We start from the raw sequence: 22,036 nt of genomic DNA, 5'->3' as shown, positions 1-22,036 counted from the left end.
AGTTAGGGATGTATCAACTCCGAAAATATTCCTGAAAAGAAGCTGGTGGGGCTAGAAACTGATTGAATTTCTGGTAAGATAGACGGACAGAAGAGATTTATAGCCTAGTGTTCTAAAGAAAACAGCTTTCCGAAATTTCTGTCTTACCACTGTGTGGTATACAAGCAATCACTGCATGAAAAGTTTTTATGTATGAGCAACGTAATTAGAACAGTCATAAAAGTAGTGAACAAAGTCAGAGCACATGTGATTCACAAACGTTTATTCAGACCACTGACTGACGGACTAGACTGCCAGTATTGCATTTAGAATATTTCTAAAGCGTTTTGGTTGTTGGACAGTTTATCAAATTGTCTGTTTATATCATGGAGCATTTTGGTAGCTGTTCTTACATATTATAACCCTCTTCAAACGGCAGCGATCTCTGTTAGTCAACAGAAGAGGTCGGCCAGTACGCTTTTGTGCTGTACGTGTCCCTTCACATTTCCACTTCACTATTACAGTGGGAACAGTGGACCCCGGGATGTTTATGAGTGTGGAAATGTCGCGTACAGACGTATGGCCCAAGGGACACCCAGTCACCTGACCACGTTCGAAGTCGTGAGTTCCGCAGAGCAGCACACTCTGCTCTCTCACGTTGTCTAATGACTACTCAGGACGCTGATATGGATTACCTGGCAGTAGGTGTCAGATAAAAAAGCCATTCGCTGTCTGCCTTACACTTCTATTCCTGTCCTTACGTTTACAGGTTCCTTCCCACGAAATTCATTACGTTGAATCTCAACTTTCATCTACTGCTGAAACGTATTTAGGTAAAAGAACAATATTAGAGGAAGCGAAGCAAAATTTACTACGCACATTAGGTATAATAACATTTCCGACGTTCATTAAGGTGTTCGACGTTCTTCGTACTGTCAGCGAGGTAAAACAATGGATAACGAAATCGAATTTATTCACACTGACGAGAAAACTACGTTACAATTTTGACAAACAGACATGTGTATCCAATGACTTGCAGTGTGAGAGAATTCTTCAGACCCGTTTCCAACCATTCACGAACAGTTTAAGCGGCAGTTTATACTCGGGAAAAGAGGAACATGATCTACGCAGACAAAAATTTATATTAATTACTCCACAAATAAAACAGTGAAATACCTATACCCTCCGAAAAAGTGAAGTGGTTTAACGTGAACCTTTATAGAAATACTAGGACCCCAGCTCAGGGCGTCATGAGGAAGGAGCAGCAGGAGGAATGACAACTTCTTTAACAACTCAGTGTCAGCTGACCCTGATGATAGCACTTTGGGAATACTTCAAGGCGGACAAAGGTCTATGGAAGAACCTCAAGGAAAGGAAATCCTTTGAAGGAAACTTGTTTCCTAAGTGCTGGAAGGGATCCACTGTAAGTGAGCAAACCTTTATCAGAAACCAAACATATCCTCCAGGAGTACTGTGTGGGAAGTATTACCAGTCCATCTACAAAAACACTCACCCTTTAAATACAAAAAATACTCAGAAGTTGAGGGAACACCCAGTACAATATCCAATGAAAAGAAAGAAAAAGTAAAATAAAATTGACTATGGACTATCTTAACGTGGTTAGTTTGAATGTGAATAAGAAACTGGAAGTAGCAAAACTGCTTGGAGAAAGGAGATAAACATAACTGTAGTGACAGAAAATAAGGAGAGGTCGAAATATGTTGGAAACTAACCTAGGTTCTTCCGAGTGGTTAACCAAACGTCAAGACCAGCAAAAGGGACTGCATTTTATGTCGTCAAGAAATAGGAACTGTGGGTTACAGAACATAAACATACATTAAAAACCTATTACGATTTAAACCTATGCGAGTATAACTGGTACCTACGTTCCTGACGAAGAAACAGTCATATTTTATGACAGAGTCAAATATTTTGGATGATAATAATAACAATTATAAGGTGATACCTATAGTGGATATGACTGCAAGCGTGGCAAGTTTGGGAATACTTTAGGTGATTGCACCTCATGGAGTGCATGTAATTAAGAAAAGTTAAGGAAATTAGATGTAATCCAATCAATGTTCAGAAACATTTTAAGAATAGAGGTATTAAGTAGTCCGCTTGCGGCAGGAGAGAATACGGATAAATGAATATGTAATGAAAAAAAAATGAAAATCTTTGGATAGGCAACAGATACAACAGTAAAAGGAGAATACGAAGAATGATACTTCATTTAGGAGACACCCTAATCAGTATTTTAGCAGGAAAGATAAAAATGACTGAATTTCAAAAAACAGTTACAAGGTCTTTAATCGCTCCTTCTCCAAGATCCAAGTACGCGATATCTTTCCAGAATTTGCGTAAGTATTAAGAGAGGAGAAACAAACAGAACTTTTAACTTAAGGTACAAAGTATGGTTCAAATGGCTCTGAGCACTATGGGACTCAACTGCTGTGGTCGTAAGTCCCCTAGAACTTAGAACTACTTAAACCTAACTAACCTAAGGACATCACACACATCCATGCCCGAGGCAGGATTCGAACCTGCGACCGTAGCGGTCGTGAGGTTCCAGATTGTAGCGCCTTTAACCGCTCGGCCACTCCGGCCGGCACTTAAGGTACAAGTGGAATACTAGAAAGACGAGTAATTGCAACTGAAGAACAGAGACAGGAGACGGTAACGGCTCAGAGTGCAGTCAGCAGTGAAAATGCATTGAGACAAGAGAAAGATGAAATGCATACTGCGGAAATCAAATTACAGTATGGGGGAATTCAAATACACACGAAAAGAAACAAAATCCAGGGTAAGAAAAGAGCACGAAGATTAATGTGGGCGATTATTAGGACATGCAGGTCACAGCTTAGTATATGGTAAGCGAATATAGATGTATAAAGTATTGGAAACTCTGAAAATGAAAACTATTCTATGTCCTCAGTCAATAAATAGAACTTTAAATTATGCTTTGTTGAAAAAGGAATCAAACTTGAAAAGGAAGATCCTTCTTAATTTGACAACTTTACATTACAATAACTACCAGAAGAACTAGAATGATCGTAAACCATCTCGTATAAACCGTTATATTTTACGTAACGTCACGTTAGAAAGTGTCCTGAAATGGATTGAGTACTTAAGGCTGGTAGTAGAGAAGGTGAGTGGCCGATTTCACTTTATTGGCCGAATTCTGGGAAAACGTGGTTAATTTCCAGGTGAGACCGCGTGTAGGATACTTGTATCACCCATTCTTGAGTACTACTCGAGTGTACGGGATCCCTACTGGACCGGGTGAAAGGAAGACATCGACACAATTCAGAGGCGTGTGGCTAGATTTGTTACCCGTAGGTTCGTTGGACAAACGAACATCACGGGATGCTCTGAGAATTAAAATTTCAATCAGTGAATGCAAGGAGACATTCCTTCCCGAAATTATTTTTGGGAAGTTTAGAGAACTCTCATCTGGAACATACTGTAGAACGAACCTAATGCCAAAAAGTACATCTCACGTAAGACAAAATAAGAGAAATCAGGGCTCGTACGGAGCCATATAGACAGACGTTTTCACCTCCCTCCATTTGCAAATGGAACAGGACAGAGGACGGCTGACAGTAGGACAGGTTACTCTCCAGCATGGTCCGTACGGTATCTCGAGATGTAATGGAAGTTTTAACAGGAACGAGGATATCAGAGTCCCTTAATATGATCTATAAGATGTGTCTATGACGAAGTGACAGTCTGTATACATGTAAATGAACGATTATGAGCATAATTTGTACAAATAGGGAAGTCGGACGAGGGTGTGGCTTTTTACTTATTTAAAACATTGATATCGAAGGTTTATGTAGACCTTTGAAAATGGAAAATTATTTTAAGTTCAGTGCTTTACGTATGTGGTAGTACATTACACAGGATATAGAAGATAAAAAACAGGGCGAAATTTTTATTTTAAGCAATGTAGCAGCAGTATATGGTTACAAAATTTCTTATCGAGGGATCGAAGATAATGTCATTTCATGGAAAGAGCGCGTTGAGAACAAGGGTAGTAACGGGAGATAAATTTACAAAACAAATGAAACATGTAATTTTATATTTCAGTTGAGAATTAAATAGACCTAGGTGATAAATTGAACAAACCTGAATGTACTTGAGAAAGTATCAAAAACAAGTCGAGTAGGACAAATGTATGTAACTTTTCAACACAGTTGCAGTCCCGTTTGTTGTATACGGAAGCGAATAAATCTACACTCCTGGAAATGGAAAAAAGAACACATTGACACCGGTGTGTCAGACCCACCATACTTGCTCCGGACACTGCGAGAGGGCTGTACAAGCAATGATCACACGCACGGCACAGCTGACACACCAGGAACCGCGGTGTTGGCCGTCGAATGGCGCTAGCTGCGCAGCATTTGTCCACCGCCGCCGTCAGTGTCAGCCAGTTTGCCGTGGCATACGGAGCTCCATCGCAGTCTTTAACACTGGTAGCATGCCGCGACAGCGTGGACGTGAACCGTATGTGCAGTTGACGGACTTTGAGCGAGGGCGTATAGTGGGCATGCGGGAGGCCGGGTGGACGTACCGCCGAATTGCTCAACACGTGGGGCATGAGGTCTCCACAGTACATCGATGTTGTTGCCAGTAGTCGGCGGAAGGTGCACGTGCCCGTCGACCTGGGACCGGACCGCAGCGACGCACGGATGCACGCCAAGACCGTAGGATCCTACGCAGTGCCGTAGGGGACCGCACCGCCACTTCCCAGCAAATTAGGGACACTGTTGCTCCTGGGGTATCGGCGAGGACCATTCGCAACCGTCTCCATGAAGCTGGGCTACGGTCCCGCACACCGTTAGGCCGTCTTCCGCTCACGCCCCAACATCGTGCAGCCCGCCTCCAGTGGTGTCGCGACAGGCGTGAATGGAGGGACGAATGGAGACGTGTCGTCTTCAGCGATGAGAGTCGCTTCTGTCTTGGTGCCAATGATGGTCGTATGCGTGTTTGGCGCCGTGCAGGTGAGCGCCACAATCAGGACTGCATACGACCGAGGCACACAGGGCCAACACCCGGCATCACGGTGTGGGGAGCGATCTCCTACACTGGCCGTACACTACTGGTGATCGTCGAGGGGACACTGAATAGTGCACGGTACATCCAAACCGTCATCGAACCCATCGTTCTACAATTCCTAGACCGGCAAGGGAACTTGCTGTTCCAACAGGACAATGCACGTCCGCATGTATCCCGTGCCACCCAACGTGCTCTAGAAGGTGTAAGTCAACTACCCTGGCCAGCAAGATCTCCGGATCTGTCCCCCATTGAGCATGTTTGGGACTGGATGAAGCGTCGTCTCACGCGGTCTGCACGTCCAGCACGAACGCTGGTCCAACTGAGGCGCCAGGTGGAAATGGCATGGCAAGCCGTTCCACAGCACTACATCCAGCATCTCTACGATCGTCTCCATGGGAGAATAGCAGCCTGCATTGCTGCGAAAGGTGGATATACACTGTACTAGTGCCAACATTGTGCATGCTCTGTTGCCTGTGTCTATGTGCCTGTGGGTCTGTCAGTGTGATCATGTGCTGTATCTGACCCCAGGAATGTGTCAATAAAGTTTCCCCTTCCTGGGACAATGAATTCACGGTGTTCTTATTTCAATTTCCAGGAGTGTAGTTGGCTGGAATAAAATTATTAAATGTCCCTCAGAAACAGAGATAAACAATGGTGTAAGACAGTAACTGGAAGTGGAATTACTTTTGGCTAAAATAAAAACAAATAACAGAATGCGTAGACACAGATTACCACCTGCAGCCATGAGCTATGCCCCAAACGGAAAAAAAGGTTTTACGAAAACTGAAAAAGAGATGTTCAACGCAAGATTCTTTCTCCTAACCTGCTTCTTGAATGGAAAATGAAGGAGAAGATAATGATGAAAAAAGGAGAAGAAGGAAAGGAGGAGACGATTGTTAGGAGTGTCTACCTTAGTTATGACCAAACTGCAAGAAGAATAAAGTAATGTTGGGTCATTATTAACACTTGTGGGGCATCATTAGTTACTCCCTCCTACACGTAAGAGGCAGATTCATTCTCCACTGCCCATTAGTGGAGCCTTGCTCTCCCCCAACTATGCGTTTTCGTGAACTTCGCTGTCCACCTGTGTTTGGTTTCCCGCCCTTGTGGTTTTTCTTCCTTCTACATGTGGCAGCAGTGATGTGTATCGATATTTGCGCCGTGTACCATCTTTGGTTTGGTGCATATAGTTTCCGGCAAGGGGGTCTGGAGTTAGTTGCGGACAAGGCAAGTTATCTCCGCGCGGTGCTGTCGGCTGGGGCCGCTGGCAGACCCAGGACGTCCAAGTTTAGTGGTTTAAACTACCCAAGCCACGTAAATTCATATTGCGGTGGTTCACTTCGGTGGTTTGCTGTTGAGGAGGTTTGCCGGTGAGCAACACCGAATGGTTTTACTGCTGAGATTTAGCCGCCTTGCGGTGCAGTTAACTATTTTGGCCGACTACGATTTGAGTGCACCAGCGGAATTTTCTGTCTTGTGGTTGTTAGTGTTCTGGTTACCTGCCCTGGGCACTGATGTAAATTCAGACAGTGTTCTTTTGGGTGAAGTTAACTGTTACGATGTTTCAAATTCAAGTGTACCAGGGGAATTTTAGGCCAAGTGGCCGTTAGAGTTCCGGTTACCTGCCCTGGCCACTAACGTAATTTCTGCCAGCGTCCTTTCCAGTTGTCGCTGTCCAACATGTTGTGTAATTTTGACAGCTAATACATACTCCATTATGGATTATCACGTTTGTAACATTGCCGGTTTGAGTTATCATGTACTGATTGATGGAGAGCAAGTCGTTGTGTCGGTCGGTCCGTGGTTGTTCCCTGGTTGGATTCGACGGATCAAATATAGTTGGGCTCACCACCTGTCTCCCACCTGTCTCACCTGTGAACGAGGGCAGACTGACTTCCCTGGAGGCCTTCTGAGTGCCACCGGTGTTTAATTATCCATTGTCAGCTATTTTAATTTTAGGCTTATGGTTATTTATTTGGTTTTCTTAAAATTTTGCAAAATTAATTTTAAATTTATATTTCAAGATTAAACACTGCGGCCTTCTGCCTTTAAAGATTATGGTAATATATTTTAAAATTTTGAAGTTTAAATGTGGCCCTCAGCCATTGGTTTGCACCTTGCATATATTGCTTCTTTTAATTATCTTATTGCAATTTTAATTGGATTTTTATCTTGTTGATTTTTAAGATTTCTTGTTATTAAACATGCTGGCCTTCTGCCTTTAAAGGTCTATGGCAATATATTCTGAAGTTTTGAAATTTAATTGTGGCCCTCAGGCATTTCTGTTGCACCTTGCATATGTTGCTTTTTGGGTTTTAAATTATTTTATTGCTATCTTAACTCAATTTTTGATTTTTTAACATTTTTTGGTGGCATTCTGCCTTCAAAGGTCTATGGTGATATATTCTAAAATTTTGGAATTTAATTGTGGTCCTCAGCCATTGGTATTGCATTTGGCGTATGTTGTTTTTTGAATAATTTCATTGCTATCTTAATTGGATTTTTATCTTGTTGAGATTTCTTGTTGGAGGCAATCAGCCGTGAAAGAGTTGCATTCAGTAAAGATTCGGCTCTGTGCTGCTTAGGTTGTAAAGGTTATTAAATTACAATAAATGACAATCAGAAGCAGAAACTGACGTCAACCCTTGGCCCTTTCCACACTCCTATTACTTGTTCTGCCCAGCGGGTTTAGCGGGCGTCACTCTGCATACAGACGAAGTGAGAAGTCAATGGTTAAGACATTGGACGCACATTCAAAGTGATATATACGCTCTCTGTGCTGTTCTAATCGCTAAATGCTAATGCTGGGTTGGTTCCTTTGAAAAGAATGTTGACAGTCACCTTTCTGATGTCTCTACAATCCGAGCTTGTGCTTAATCTTTAAAGACCTCGTTATCCACAGGACATACTTTCTATGCCCTGTAAGGTAGGTATGATGAAAGCGAGTCCCTTGTACATGCCAAATTTCTTGATTTTTTACTGTCTCTAGTAGGACACTGCCAGTCCATCAACAAGATATGAAACGTTGACGCATCAACGGGCTACAAGTCTTGAACGTGAGCGGATAACGCCTTCTTCGGACGTCGCAGGTAGCGAGTAACTGCTTTCACGGCAGCATTCCGCTTCCTACCATCTCGCGGTCATCTCGGCCGATGTTTTCATCAGCCTTTATTGCCTCGGAGCTGCGCAGTTGGACAAATTGAAAGGCCCGTTGCAACAGCCTCCGATGCCACACTCGCCCGCTGCCCCCGATATTGCAATTTTTTTAACTTTCTCCCCTCCTCATCTTCCTCGCATTCCGCCTTTTTCTCCTTCCCAGCCGCTCCCTTCTGTTCTCTGCAGGCGTCTTCGTCCACGGCCGCCTGCCTCTTGCGGCCATCGCGCCGGCAGCAAACGGCCTGTGCCCACCGGGCGAGCCCCCTGCAGAATTTCTTATTTCCATCCAGTTAAGCACACCGTTCCGCTATTACGCGCCCTGGACATTCCGCACCGCCAGTCAGCGCCGCTTAACTCAGACGCTGGCCGGGCCGCGGCACTGTGCGTGCGCCTCACTACCCTCTGTCAAATATTTCTTCTTTCTTTCAGCCCCCTTCACCGTTTAGCCCTTCTCCCTAGCCGCCGTTCCGACAAAGTAATGCCAGTCGCCAGTCTCAGAGAATTGCTGGATTCTTGTTTCCAGTCAGCTGAATGTCAGGTATGCTGGCCGTTGGCAGTATGTATGAAATTAAGAGATAGGAAAACATATATGGTACTGTTAAAGCTAAATCTATAGTTCACATTCCTTTGTGAGATAACAGTGAATGAGTAGTTACAGGCCGCCACTGACTTTAGTGGAGATGTTAACCTAGTTACTACATATGCGTACCGGCCGCGGTGGCAGAGCGGTTCTAGGCACTTCAGTCCGGAACCGCGTGACTGCTACGGTCGCAGGTTCAAATCCTGCCTCGGGCATGGATGTGTGTGATGTGCTTAGGTTAGTTAGGTTTAAGTAGTTCTATGTTCTAGGGGACAGATGACCTCAGATGTTAAGTTGCATAGTGCTCATAGCCATTTGAACCATTTGAACTACATATTCATATGAAACGTAAACTTACCGTAGACATACTTGGCGAACTAGTTCAGATTTCTCCCATAGACCATGAATTGGAAACATAATATACCTATGATGGGACACCTCCGCATTTTACTGCCCATGTAGTACGGAACCTACACTGAGTTGGCAATAGACATCGAACAGCGATATGCACGTATACAGATGGCAGTAGTATCGCGTACACAAGGTATAAAAGACAGTGCATTGGTGGAGCTGTCATTGGTTCTCGGGTGACTCATATGAATAGTTTTCCGGCCTGACTATGGCCGCACGAAGAGAATTAACAGACTTTATTAAACGCGGAATGGTAGTTGGAGATAGATGCATGGGACTTCCATTACCGAAATCGATATGGAACTCAATATTCCACGATCCACAGCGTCAATTGCGTGCCGGGAATATCTTTCGGAAATTACCTCTCAGCCGGCCGTGGTGGCCGTGCGTTTCTAGGCGCTTCAGTCCGCAACCGCGTGACTGCTACGGTCGCAGGTTCAAATCCTACCTCGGGCATGGATGTGTGTGATGTGCTTAGGTTAGTTAGGTTTAAGTAGATCTAAGTTCTAGGTGAGTGTGACCTAAGATGTTAAGTCCCATAGTGCTCAGAGCCATTTGAACCAATTACCTCTCACCACGGACAACACAGAGGCCGACATAACTTAACGATCGAAAGCAGAGGCGCTTGCGTAGATTTGTCAGTGCTAACAGACAAGCAACACTGAGTGAAATAACCACAGAAATCAATGTTGAACTACGACGAAGGTATCCCTTAAGACAGAGCGGCCGAATTTGGGGTTATTGGGCTATGGTAACAGACAACAGACGCAAGTGCCTTTGCTACCAGCACGACATCGTCTAGAGAACCCCACCTGGGCTCATGACCGTATCGGCTGGATCCCAGACATCTGGAAAACCGTGGCCTCGTCATGAGTCTTCATTTCAGTTGGTAAGAACTGATGGTAGTGACGCAGACCCTGCGACCCTATGGACTCAAGGCACTGTGCAAGCTGGTGGTGGATCCCTAATAATGTGGGCTGTGTTTACTTGGAATGGACTGGGTCCTCTGATCCAGCCGAACCCATCATTGACTGCTAATGGTTATCGACGGCTACTTGGAGGCCATCGGCAGCCATTCATGGATTTCATTTTGCCAGACAACTGTGGTAATCTTATTGATAATAATGCCCCACGTCACCAGGCCACAACTGTTCGCGATTGGTTTGAAGAACATTCTGGATGATTCGAGCGAATGATTTTGGCACCCAGATCGCACAACATGAACCCCGTCGGACAGTTATGAGACTTAACTGAGAGGCCAGTTCCTGCACAAAATCTTGTTCCGGGAACACTTTCGCCACTGTGGACGGCTACAGAGGCAGCATGGCTCAGTATCTCTGCAGTTGACTTCCAACAACTTGTTGAGTCCCTGCCACGTCGAGCTGCTGCACTATGCCGGGCAAAAGGAGGTCCGACACGATACTAGGAGGTATCCCATGAGTTCTGTCACCTGTGTGTAATGCGACAATATGGTGCAACATGGATCACCTGATCTATCACTCGAATTTTTCAGTGTAACATCATCTCAGAAATGAAATGTACAGCAATCCTATTGATACGCTTAAAGACCTTGAACAGCGAACTGCACAGTCTTATCTAGATTTACAAGATGCCCTGGAGTGTTTAAAAGAATTCGTAACTCATTTCAAAGAAGTGTGCAGTATTGCATCAAAATACAATAATGAACCGTAAATCATATCTTTACCAGCTCGAGTATATTATATCGAACGTGCTAAAGCAGTAATGTATATCTTGTAAACGTGGGCCACACATGAAATTTGAAACCAATTAGATGGGTGCTTGATCGTAAAGTTTACAATTCATATAGAGCATCCTTGACTAGTAAACAAATCGTCCTTGATCCCAGGTTCAAACCTATCCACTGCTTAAATCTTGAATAAAAATCATCAGCAATGATGGCCGAAGACTCTCGATACACAGATTCCCCCGTTCCGCCAACGAATTTCCAAAACAGTGCGGAGGAGCGGACAGAGGTTCAAGGCACTCTCGTGGCGTTCGGGTGGAAAATTGCTGCTAAAAGACGGAAGAATCGGTAGTGATCAACGCCATTAGAATGCAATTTAACCACTGGATTAAAATCACATAATATGTATCCACATGCATTCACACGTTGGAACATGTCGGCATTAGTACTTTGAGGCCCCATAAAAGTTTTGTTAATTTTATTATTACGACTTTCCATCTGTTAATACTACATTCAATGTCTCCCTTTGTTATGGTACAGTATGTAAATAGTGATCTTTCTGCTTATGACGAACTAACAGCCTCGGCAATTGAGTCCCCAGTCTTGTTTTAAATAATAATTTTCATCTTGCGGACATATCAGTTTTCCACTCCATAACGTACTTTAGTCACGTATCTTCCTACTTCGTTGTAGTTAAATTTGCTTACTATTATCAAATCTTTTAATCCCTGTCTGAGAGTTGGAGAGGCATAAGTTCGATTTCCGCGGCTTCGACTGAATACAATATTTGTGATACCCACACAATGGTTGATATGTGGCAGCAGTGTGGCAGTCCTGCCCCAACTCCTGGTAGATTTCTGCAGGGCTTACTTATATGTGCCCTTTTAACGCTGCCTAAGTTGTACTTGGGCTCTTGCAAGACGGTCGCCCATCTGCCACACATAAAGTAGTTGTTGGGTATTACAATTTCCGTTTCCAATCGAAGATGCCGAAATTGAGATTATGCCTCCTCTTACCTCTCAAGTACGACGTTGTAATTCAAAATTGATATAAAGCATAGAAATCATAAAAATAACAAATAGATCTTTAATGGCGTAAAATAAAAAACTCAATTTTCTTATGGAGTTATGAGGTTCAGAGCAGTTTCCTTGCTATTTATTTTAATTCTAGGAGATGTATATCATACTGCTTCCATCGCCATATGATAGGGAACTTTGGTTTCTTTACACTGAGAATTACAGATAATAGTCAGTTGCATTTATGGATGACGATTTAAGGTGCTATTCCGGAAGCGGTACCCTGCATTTCTTGTTTTATTTCTTGTATATTTAGTAATCGTATTGACACTGTAATTATTTTTTTTGCCATCACATATTCTGATAATGAGTTCGCAGAAGCACTTTCAGTGTACAAGGAGATCACGTAAAGTGAAATCCATAAGCAAGATTGGTTTTTAATTACAAAATTTATCGCTGACCGTAAGGAGCTTTTATTGTACATTCGGACCATCTGCAAGCCACATCTTGGGCGAGTGAATCTAATTTGAACAAGAGATTTCACAACGCAATTTGATTACGGATCAGAATTCAGTTTAAAACGCTGTCACTTGAAGCTTGATGCTGTCACAAAATATTTGTACGCCTTCCTGAATTTCAAGCGCAGTACCGGGAAGCAATTCGTTGCTTGGTGCTTGGTAGTTCATCCGACCAACGTTCCCCCCGCCCCCTCCCCCCTCCCCCCCCCCCCCTACAGACAAGTTCAGTATAATTTATTCAATCCAGTAATTCCCTACACTACCTTCTGTGACTATATCACAAATATGTGCAACGCTGCAAAGCTGGTTTTGCGTATATTTCGTAAAGATACTAGTATGGCTTTAATGTACTAGGACAAGTTACAATACAGGTATGCCCCGTCATATTTTAAGCACATGTTTCTATATCCATGAAGCTAAAAGTTCTAGTTATGACTTATTTTATTGTTTTAAGACGTAATCTGTCCACTGGTTGTATTTATTTCATTTCCCATGTTTTGCTTCAGATTTGAAGACGGTCATTATAGACTGAAACAGGTTGTCTAAGGAGCAAAACCGTTGTGACCATTGGCGGAAGCAAGAGAACTTTGTTCTACAATACTTGTATAGCTGTTTTAATCAACGGCTATGCCGCAGCTTGTGAAATTGTATTTCCCCCTAAATCACATTTCCCCGAATTTCAACTGCGTCTCTCGTGAATCATGATTATAATACGCAGAATGGAAGTAGATATGTTAAGTGACATGTTTAGGTTGTGCGTCAGACACATTGAAACCAGTGTTTAATGTATAAAATTTTAGGTACCAGAGCGCACCTGTTCAAACATTAAAACCCCCCTCTCCCCTCCACCCCCACCACCCCGGCCTCCCTCTCAGCCATTAAAGTTGAAAGTTTAGATTTACTTTTTAAATTTATGGTGAAACTTACAATGAGATATTATTTTGTAGAAAATACCATTCTGAAATCTAGGTTCTTAGAAAAAAATTTCTTGTAATCAAAAGAGTAAAACCGTGAAATTCCTGGCTGACATAAACAAAAGGCGGTCGCCACGAAGTTTACCCAATGTACCGATTATAACTAAGGACGGAAGCGCAAATTTTATACATACGTTGCGATTTAATATAAGTGTACTATTTTAAATTTCCTGTGCCGACCTATTCCAGTGAATTCAAAAAACATTCCCTGGCAAGTATCGGAATGCCGTTTCGCCGCGTTCCCGTTGAAATGAAGTCCTTTTTGGAGAACTGATTTTCATCCCCGTAGGTGGTTTTAAACCGATGTCAAATAGTCCTTAGTATTATTCACTTCCTCCTTGCAGCTTCCGAAAATATTCGCAAGTTTACATGTGATTTCCGATAACGCTAATCCCTGTTTGATTGCCGCGTTCGTCTGAGTCTCAAAATCACAGCCTCAACACAAAACCATCAAGAAGGAACAGCACATAACTCGCGGGAGCTCGTCACAGTCCCGCGTTTATGCCCCCAAGTTCCTGTTCCCTCACAAAGGGAAAAAAGAAGTTCAGTGAACTCGTGGTATGACGAGTACTCCGTTATCAGTTTACAACCCCTCTTTGAGATTAGGGTCTCGCACATAAACGTTAAAAGGACGGAGACGTATCAGACATAAAAAGTGCAATAATTTTCGGGAGCGCGCACGTGGTAATGGGTTTTACGAGCGCCCACCTCGCGGAGGAGCCTGACACTTGGCCGCGGTTCGCCAGGAGCGCACTCCGCTTTTTATGGCGGCCGCGCCATCTGACACGTCTGCACGCACGGCCGGACTCAAAGTAAGGCCCGGCTGAGGTTTGGAAACAGTGAAGTAATGAGTCGGAACAGACGTCTCGGGGGCATCCCCAATCCTCGTCTACTAAGTGATACTGATTTATGTAAGAAATAGTAAACTCCATGCAAACAGGTCTTGAAGGCTTAAAAGCACCGACCGACCGACCGCCGTGTCATCCTAAGCCCATAGGCGTCATCGGTAGCGGATATGGGAGGGCATGTGGTCAGCACGCTGTTCTCCGTTTACGAGAGTGAGGTCGCAACTTCCTCGATATGCCTCACAAGCGATGAGTGCACGCCGCTTTGCCAACAGTGCTCGCTAGATCCGAACGGTCACCCATCCGAACGGTCACCCATCCAAGTGCTAGTCATGTGAAGGGAAACGGTGTTACCACTGTGGCAAGGTTGTCGGTGATACTAATTACAAAGTCCGTGGTACGTTTCAAAATAATCGGTGCAGATAACATATGAGACAGTACGTGTAAGATATAATCTCAAAGTTTTATATGATATTTAGAGGAGACTTTTCTGGAACCTCTTTTGTTGAGGCGTGATGCCTCTTGCAGAACTGTTCTGCTGCTATACTAGCTGAAGACCTATCCCACTTTTTACTTGTTATGTCTTCTCCCTGCTCGCAGAGTGTCTCTTCTGTTCTGGATTTGAATTCGAGTAGATCGTTTTGTTTATTACGGGTATTTCGAAACTGTCGCAGTATCTCTCCGCAGGTGGTGCACGTGCTTTGGAATTTCCTTATGCATTTCGTGGAGCATAAAATCGCGTTAATAGAATAAAAGCTTCAACGTATTAGAAGGTCATATCAATTTATACTAATTAATAAAATGAAATGAGGCGGGATGTCCACGTAATTGTTGAATACTTGTAGTACATTTTATGTACGTAAATAATTAACACAATTGATAATCGAAGTATTCTCGTGCTACATATCAACTGAAATATTTGCTTCCGCTTCAGTTGATTTCATCTCTTGCGTGCGCCCACATAGGTACGCAGACGCTTAATGGCACGTATTTTACTCAAACAATATATTCGAATTCAACTGAACGTACAACCAGTCTATTACATCGAAACGTGATCTGCATCACGTCTCGTTTACTATAGAACAAACAAATAATTTTCAGAACTGCACTTCCCTTTGAGTGTAGCTGTAGTGATCCAAACAACGTCTGTAACGTATCGTGTGTGTGTCGTTAATAAATGCCCGAACAGGAAGTTTCTCTGGAAGTGCCCGAAACAGGAGACGGAAACACAAATGAGAGGCTTTGGTAGCTTCGTATAGAATCTACAACCAGCGTCAATATCATTTACTAAGTCGCTTTGCTATGTGACGAATTCGCGAAGCTCAGCATTAAGAGGTAAATTGTTCATAAACTGCAATTACGAACTAATCATTTAATTGTAATCAGGCGAGAATGGAACCAAAGGCACTGACTTGAACTCAGATGTAAAAATACAGTTAACACAGTGAACTAAACTTAGTTACAAAACTAGTACAATAATTGGCACTGAACATGTGGACTTAGAAGTTAATTGTTAGCAAAACGGTTAGTGTAATGAATAGCTTCGCTTTACTCTCCGTATTGCTGTTATTGATTTTAGAAATACTGATTTTCATAAATAACTGTTTTCTATCATAGTAATTTTTATGGAAAGTTCATAATGTGTTATTTAGCGAAGAATAAGTAACTTTACACTACACTGTTACGTAATTTGTATATGTGAGCAGTTTGCAATACACACAAAACACGTAAAATATATTTTAGTGGGGTTTTTAAACTGTTATTGTTATTTTGTTTTGAAATTATTTGTTTTTGCAGTATTTTGGCTTTTAAAAAGTTTGAACTGAAATGCAAATCTGAATCAAATTTAAATTATCTTTGGCTAAATGTGTCGTCAATTAAATCAAGAAAAATTACGTGCTTGAAAAATCATGTAAAAATATTTTTTCAAACATTGAAATTGGAACGCAATTATTACCATCATAGGTTTTTTTCTAGGCTTCTCTACCAGGATTCTCTGTTTGCGAGTATGATTTTGGAGCTCGATTTACGCCTAAAAGCTATCGGACTTCATTTTGCAAAAAGTGAAATTTTCGATGCGGGTTCTATTCTGAAAGCAAACCAAACGTATTACACTGATTGGTGACGTTAATATGCGGTCATTCACCAACAGATACCCCACACAAAGTAAGTCACATTTACTTATCAGATTCATTAAAAAAGGAAAAAAGGCATGATTAGTCGTAATGATAAACACAATGAAATTAAATAATTATTATTACGCAAAATGAGCACAAAAAACGGAATCTCTACGTAACACAGATTATTGCGACTGTACCGTACAATGGCTGAACAGGAAGAGAGCGAACAAAAGGTTGCCGGTCCTGTTGATTTAAAATTAGATAGATAATGAATTTACAGAGAGGTTTTATTGTAATCGTAGTGTCTATCAAGCAGCGATGAAATGGTCTCAGCGTTACTGCGAGAAAACACACATTCAAGAAATCCGCTAACACTTGGGAAGAATTCCAGTATCAGTATTTAGCTGGTAGACAATATTCTTTAACTAGTTATTCTACCAAGCAACAAAGTTCACTGCTGTTAAACGAAAGTTTTTGATAGTTCTCAGTCTTTTAGATTACACTTCTTTATCTCAGATACCGAAACTACATAAGATCTCAATATTTTAGTATTCCTTCACTGGTGGTACTCTTGGAATCAATAATAGTGATAGGATACGACCCTATTAGGTAAATTATTTGGGAAAAGTTCATTTACAGTATTAACACTTGCTGCGTTAAACATTCTGTCAGTCAATTATGAACAACTACTACGCTGGCTAGCCTTGCACAATCTAAAGATGAAACCGGTCGGATCTTATTTTTATGAGCTGATAAAAGTGTGATGTAAGGTGTTATTCGTCAACAATGTATGGCCACAGGTTCTCTTTTTCGTCGTTCCATATATCGGGTTCGTGCCCAGAGTACCCTTCTTGAATATTAATCTCTCCTCATGAAAATGCACTGCGCCCAATTACAACCACGTGATAGGCCGTAGTTTATTCCTTATAAGTTCACCTAATGACATCACAGTTACATTATGGTTACACAGTTACACCATGGATATGAGCAGAAAATAATTAGTCACTGTGTTGTTGTGTTTGAATTCCAGCAATTAGAGAGATACGTAAAACCCATAATTTCGTGCTGCTCAATGGTCTGGTGTAAGTCCTTCGACTGGACGCCGCTTCGGCGACTTGCGTGACCTTAACCCACACCAGTTACTCAACCACGGAATGGAAACATACAGTTTAACGTGGTATCCGAGCCATGTGTGGTTACCGGGGATTTCTCACCTAGTTCAGAGGTGAAGGCTAGATTAAGGGTGTATTCTCCTCAGTTAGCTTATAAAATAAGCGATTTTTACTGTTTCTTTTGGGAACAACTAATGAAGCAATCAATGTAAGTCTTTTCGCAGATTATTTATTGATTCCTGGACTATATTTCTTGGTATGTAAAGGAAGTACAGTCATCTTTAAGCTCCCCCTCCTACCCCCCCCCCCACCTTTATTGATTCTTGGACAATATTTTTTTATTTGTAAAGGAAATCCAATCATTTTTGAGCTCCCCCTCTCACCCCCCCCCCCCCCCCCTTACTTGAGGAGTTCAAATTACTCCGTCCAAAATGAGGTGTTTCCACGACGGAAGTCCAGCAGTCTGCAAATCTTATCTGAAATGACTTCCGTTATGGACATACTTCATTTTGCACAGAACAGTTTTAGCTACTTGGAAGGAGGGGTGCTTAACGATAACTGAATTTCTTTAAAAAAATCAGAAGATGTTGTCTAAGAACAATAAATAGAGTGAAAAAAGATTACGTTGATTGCTTCATTGGTGTTTCCATCACGCAAAAACAGTTTGCTTTTTAGGGTGACGGAGGACAATGGGCCCCGAAAACTAAATGAATGCTCTGACCGCTGGACTACATTCTAAGCATTATAATATAGGAGCTACTACTAAACTTGCCACCAAATAGTCTTGGGCCAGTGTAATTGAAACGAATTGGCTGTGAAATTACTCACAGAAATTCCAAATGCTTCAATGGTGTTAATCTGCATTAAGTGACCATGTTTCTGGATGTCGAAGCTGGGATCAATGCTCTGGAATGTAATAATGCTTTGCAATAGTTGTGCATTATTAAAGCTTACAACGATAAGAATCTTAAAAGTTATTAAACGGGACAAAACATATGCCTAAGTAATTACACACATGTTTTAACACTCAGTTGTTCGTGTTCCCTTACTTCTGCGATTAATGAATTTGACTCAGCAGATGTTTGCTTCTCTTCAAGTTTAAGAACTCGCAGAAATCCTAGTAACTGTGTTCCAAATTAACTTTCGTCATTAGTATTGTCTTCAACGTCTCTGCAGGCATTTGAGTTTTCTCGGATGTTCATATCTTATTCGTCAAAGAAAAGACACGCCTGATACAGCACAAATTCCACTTCCTTAGAAATATTTTCGTAAAACATATGTTTGGATGTGTAGTGCTGGAACATATGTACCCGACGCACATCACCGACAGTTTTTTCCTATCCTCCCTTTCTCTCTTTACTGAGGTATGACGAATTGCTGAATGTCAATTTACTCTTGAAGTAAGCCATTATCATTAATTTTGCAGCTTGTTAGCACATCTGTAAGAGACTCGTAGCATTTTTTACCTCATACAATGTAGGTACACAGTTCAAAACACCCCATCTGCTGTGTGAAAAGGCATTAAAACGATCCTTTCACTGTTCACTGTATTGTGTACTGTAATCACAAACTTCACAGATTGTTACAGTGGTCTTAATAATATTTATACACCATTAAGATTCAAGTTTACTTCAAGCACTTCTTATAACGTGTGGCATGAATTCGGTTTTCCGTTTTCTTGTCATATTCATTCTTAAATCACAAGGTGCTTTTCCAGCCTCTACAATCATCAAATGCTGTCCTTCTACCTTCATTACTTCTTCAGGAGAAGTTGATGCTGCTCATGTAACAACGTAAGGAGAACTGAGTAACATGGGTTTTCAAACATTGTGTTTACTGTTGTGTGGCACTTTTATTTATCCAAAAAATGTGATTTTAGTGGTCCATAAAGTTGAAAAATCCCTCAATGCTGGCATCAAGGCCAACCAACTAATATTGTTGTATCCAAGCAATTGTTTGAACTCACATGACAGAGAATTTGACTTCATTTCTAAATTGTAGAGATGTAAATGCAGTGCCTACGGTGACTTCCTCCATGGAAGATTATTAAAAAAACAGAATTTAGAAATATTTTGAAGAAACAGACCAAAACACGTCGTGAAAAGTTGGTTATGTGTAGATGAGACTAACAGAAAAATGTACTGAAATAAAGCAAACAGTCTTTCAATCTGCCAAGAAGTTTCAAATCAGCGCGAAGAGTAAGAAGCCATTATGGGAAAAGAAGTCTTCGTATCGCAGTCGCATAATCTTTTGATTTTTCCTCTTGTAGCACAAATTTAATAAATTTTAATTTACTGCCAGTATGTATTTGGAAGATATAATATTGCGTGGTTCTGTGTCACAACTACAAGAACCTCGAAAGAGAATAAAATTGATGGAAGCCGCTTTATTGCTTGTATATTAATAATAGTTGCCAGTATGCTAGATCTTCCGTGCATAGCATTATGGTAGTCTACCGAACTGATAGCAACACCAGATAAAGCACTCAGAACCATACACTTCCAACTATGGAACATAATGGAGCATCTGAGGTAATTTCCGTGGTCTGTAGTGATTTTAAGAGCACCCTATGGTCACGCGGAAAGGAAAGTGGTACAGTTATAACAACAATATTAGGCGACGAAGTTTCGTAAGTGTAGCAAGCATTAACTCCAGCATGAAGTAGCACACATCCAGATAATGATGCCTGTGCTAGTACAGTTGTATCTGTCTACGACTGATCTGAAGGAGATGAAACGGTACGCGCTTCCCCTGGTTTCGACATTATCTGCATCTGGAAAATAGTGAGCCGGCGTGACCTTTAGTCGAAAAATAGGTTGTTTCCTTTTTTGACATGCTTTAGGGAGATTCTTTACGAAGATTTGTACAGGATGGGGCAGAGAAACTTGCTTATTTAGAAATTCAGTTGAAAAAAAGTGCCCTGGCTAACTCTTCATCGCTCAGTCATTACCACTACGGATAAAGACTTGAGAGTTGGAGAGGCTGTTCATCTTATACTCTAGGCGTGGTGTAAGAAGAGATTTTCTCGAAACTCCGTATCAGAGGGGGTGAAGTAGGGGAAGAAAGGTATTTTGAAAATACGAGTATGTTGTTATTAAGGCAATTTTGAAGCTAGATCTACGGATAATGGTATTTGGCTTCTCTATCAGAAATATATGATTCAGCATTAAATTAAACCTCTATGAGGTTTACATAGTGAGTGAATTATTTTTAGATAAATCTTTAAAGAACTACTAAAGTACATTTAAAACTACATCTATGACAACTGATATTTGACTTTTAGGTTACAAGTAAAGAAAAGAGGTATTCATTGTTTTTGGAAATTCAACCCCTAAGGGGAGTGAAATAGAGAAGGAACATTCTTTTGGAAATATTTCATTACGCAAGCATCTTTAAGCTAAATCTATGAAAATCTGTATCTAGCTTCTCTGTTAGAAATTAAAAATCCGCTGTTCACTGTTTTTGGAAATCCAGCCCGTAAGCTGGTAAAATGGAGGTGAAAGCTTTAAGAAAAAAAATCGTTATTTAAAAAATGTAAAGCTAGATCTATGAAAATTAGTATTTCACCTCTCGCTTGGATATAAAGAAACATTTGTTTGGGGATGAATGTTTCTACGGAAATACCATCACAAGAACGCAAAAGGCCTGATTAACAACATATTTTGATTCCAGCTACCAGAATCACTTCTTGATCAGAAGTACATTCGGAAAACACCATTCTTCAATGGCCTTAATTAGCATGAAGTTTAGAAGGTGTTATTATTTGTGAACAACAAAAAAATTCGACCTGTGCAGGCAATACTGCCTACGCGAGCGATTCAGCGGGCGGTTATGTAGTACAGATACAGGGTTATTACAAATGATTGAAGCGATTCCATAAATTCACTGTAGCTCCATTCATTGACATATGGTCACGACACACTACAGATACATAGAAAAACTCATAAAGTTTTGTTCGGCTGAAGCCGCACTTCAGGTATCTGCCGACAGAGCGCTCGAGAGCGCAGTGAGACAAAATGGCGACAGAAGCCGAGAAAGCGTGTGTCGTGCTTGAAATGCACTCACATCAGTCAGTCATAACAGTGCAACGACACTTCAGGACGAAGTTCAACAAAGATTCACCAACTGCTAACTCCATTCGGCGATGGTATGCGCAGTTTAAAGCTTCTGGATGCCTCTGTAAGGGGAAATCAACGGGTCGGCCTGCAGTGAGCGAAGAAACAGTTGAACGGGTGCGGGCAAGTTTCACGCGTAGCCCGCGGAAGTCGACGAATAAAGCAAGCAGGGAGCTAAACGTACCACAGCCGACGGTTTGGAAAATCTTACGGAAAAGGCTAAAGCAGAAGCCTTACCGTTTACAATTGCTACAAGCCCTGACACCCGATGACAAAGTCAAACGCTTTGAATTTTTGGCGCGGTTGCAACAACTCATGGAAGAGGATGCGTTCAGTGCGAAACTTGTTTTCAGTGATGAAGCAACATTTTCTCTTAATGGTGAAGTGAACAGACACAATGTGCGAATCTGGGCGGTAGAGAATCCTCACGCATTCGTGCAGCAAATT

Source organism: Schistocerca serialis, chromosome 5 (assembly GCF_023864345.2).
Source record: "Schistocerca serialis cubense isolate TAMUIC-IGC-003099 chromosome 5, iqSchSeri2.2, whole genome shotgun sequence".
NCBI classification, from domain to species: Eukaryota; Metazoa; Arthropoda; class Insecta; order Orthoptera; family Acrididae; genus Schistocerca; species Schistocerca serialis.
Note: the sequence above shows the minus strand (reverse complement) of the source record.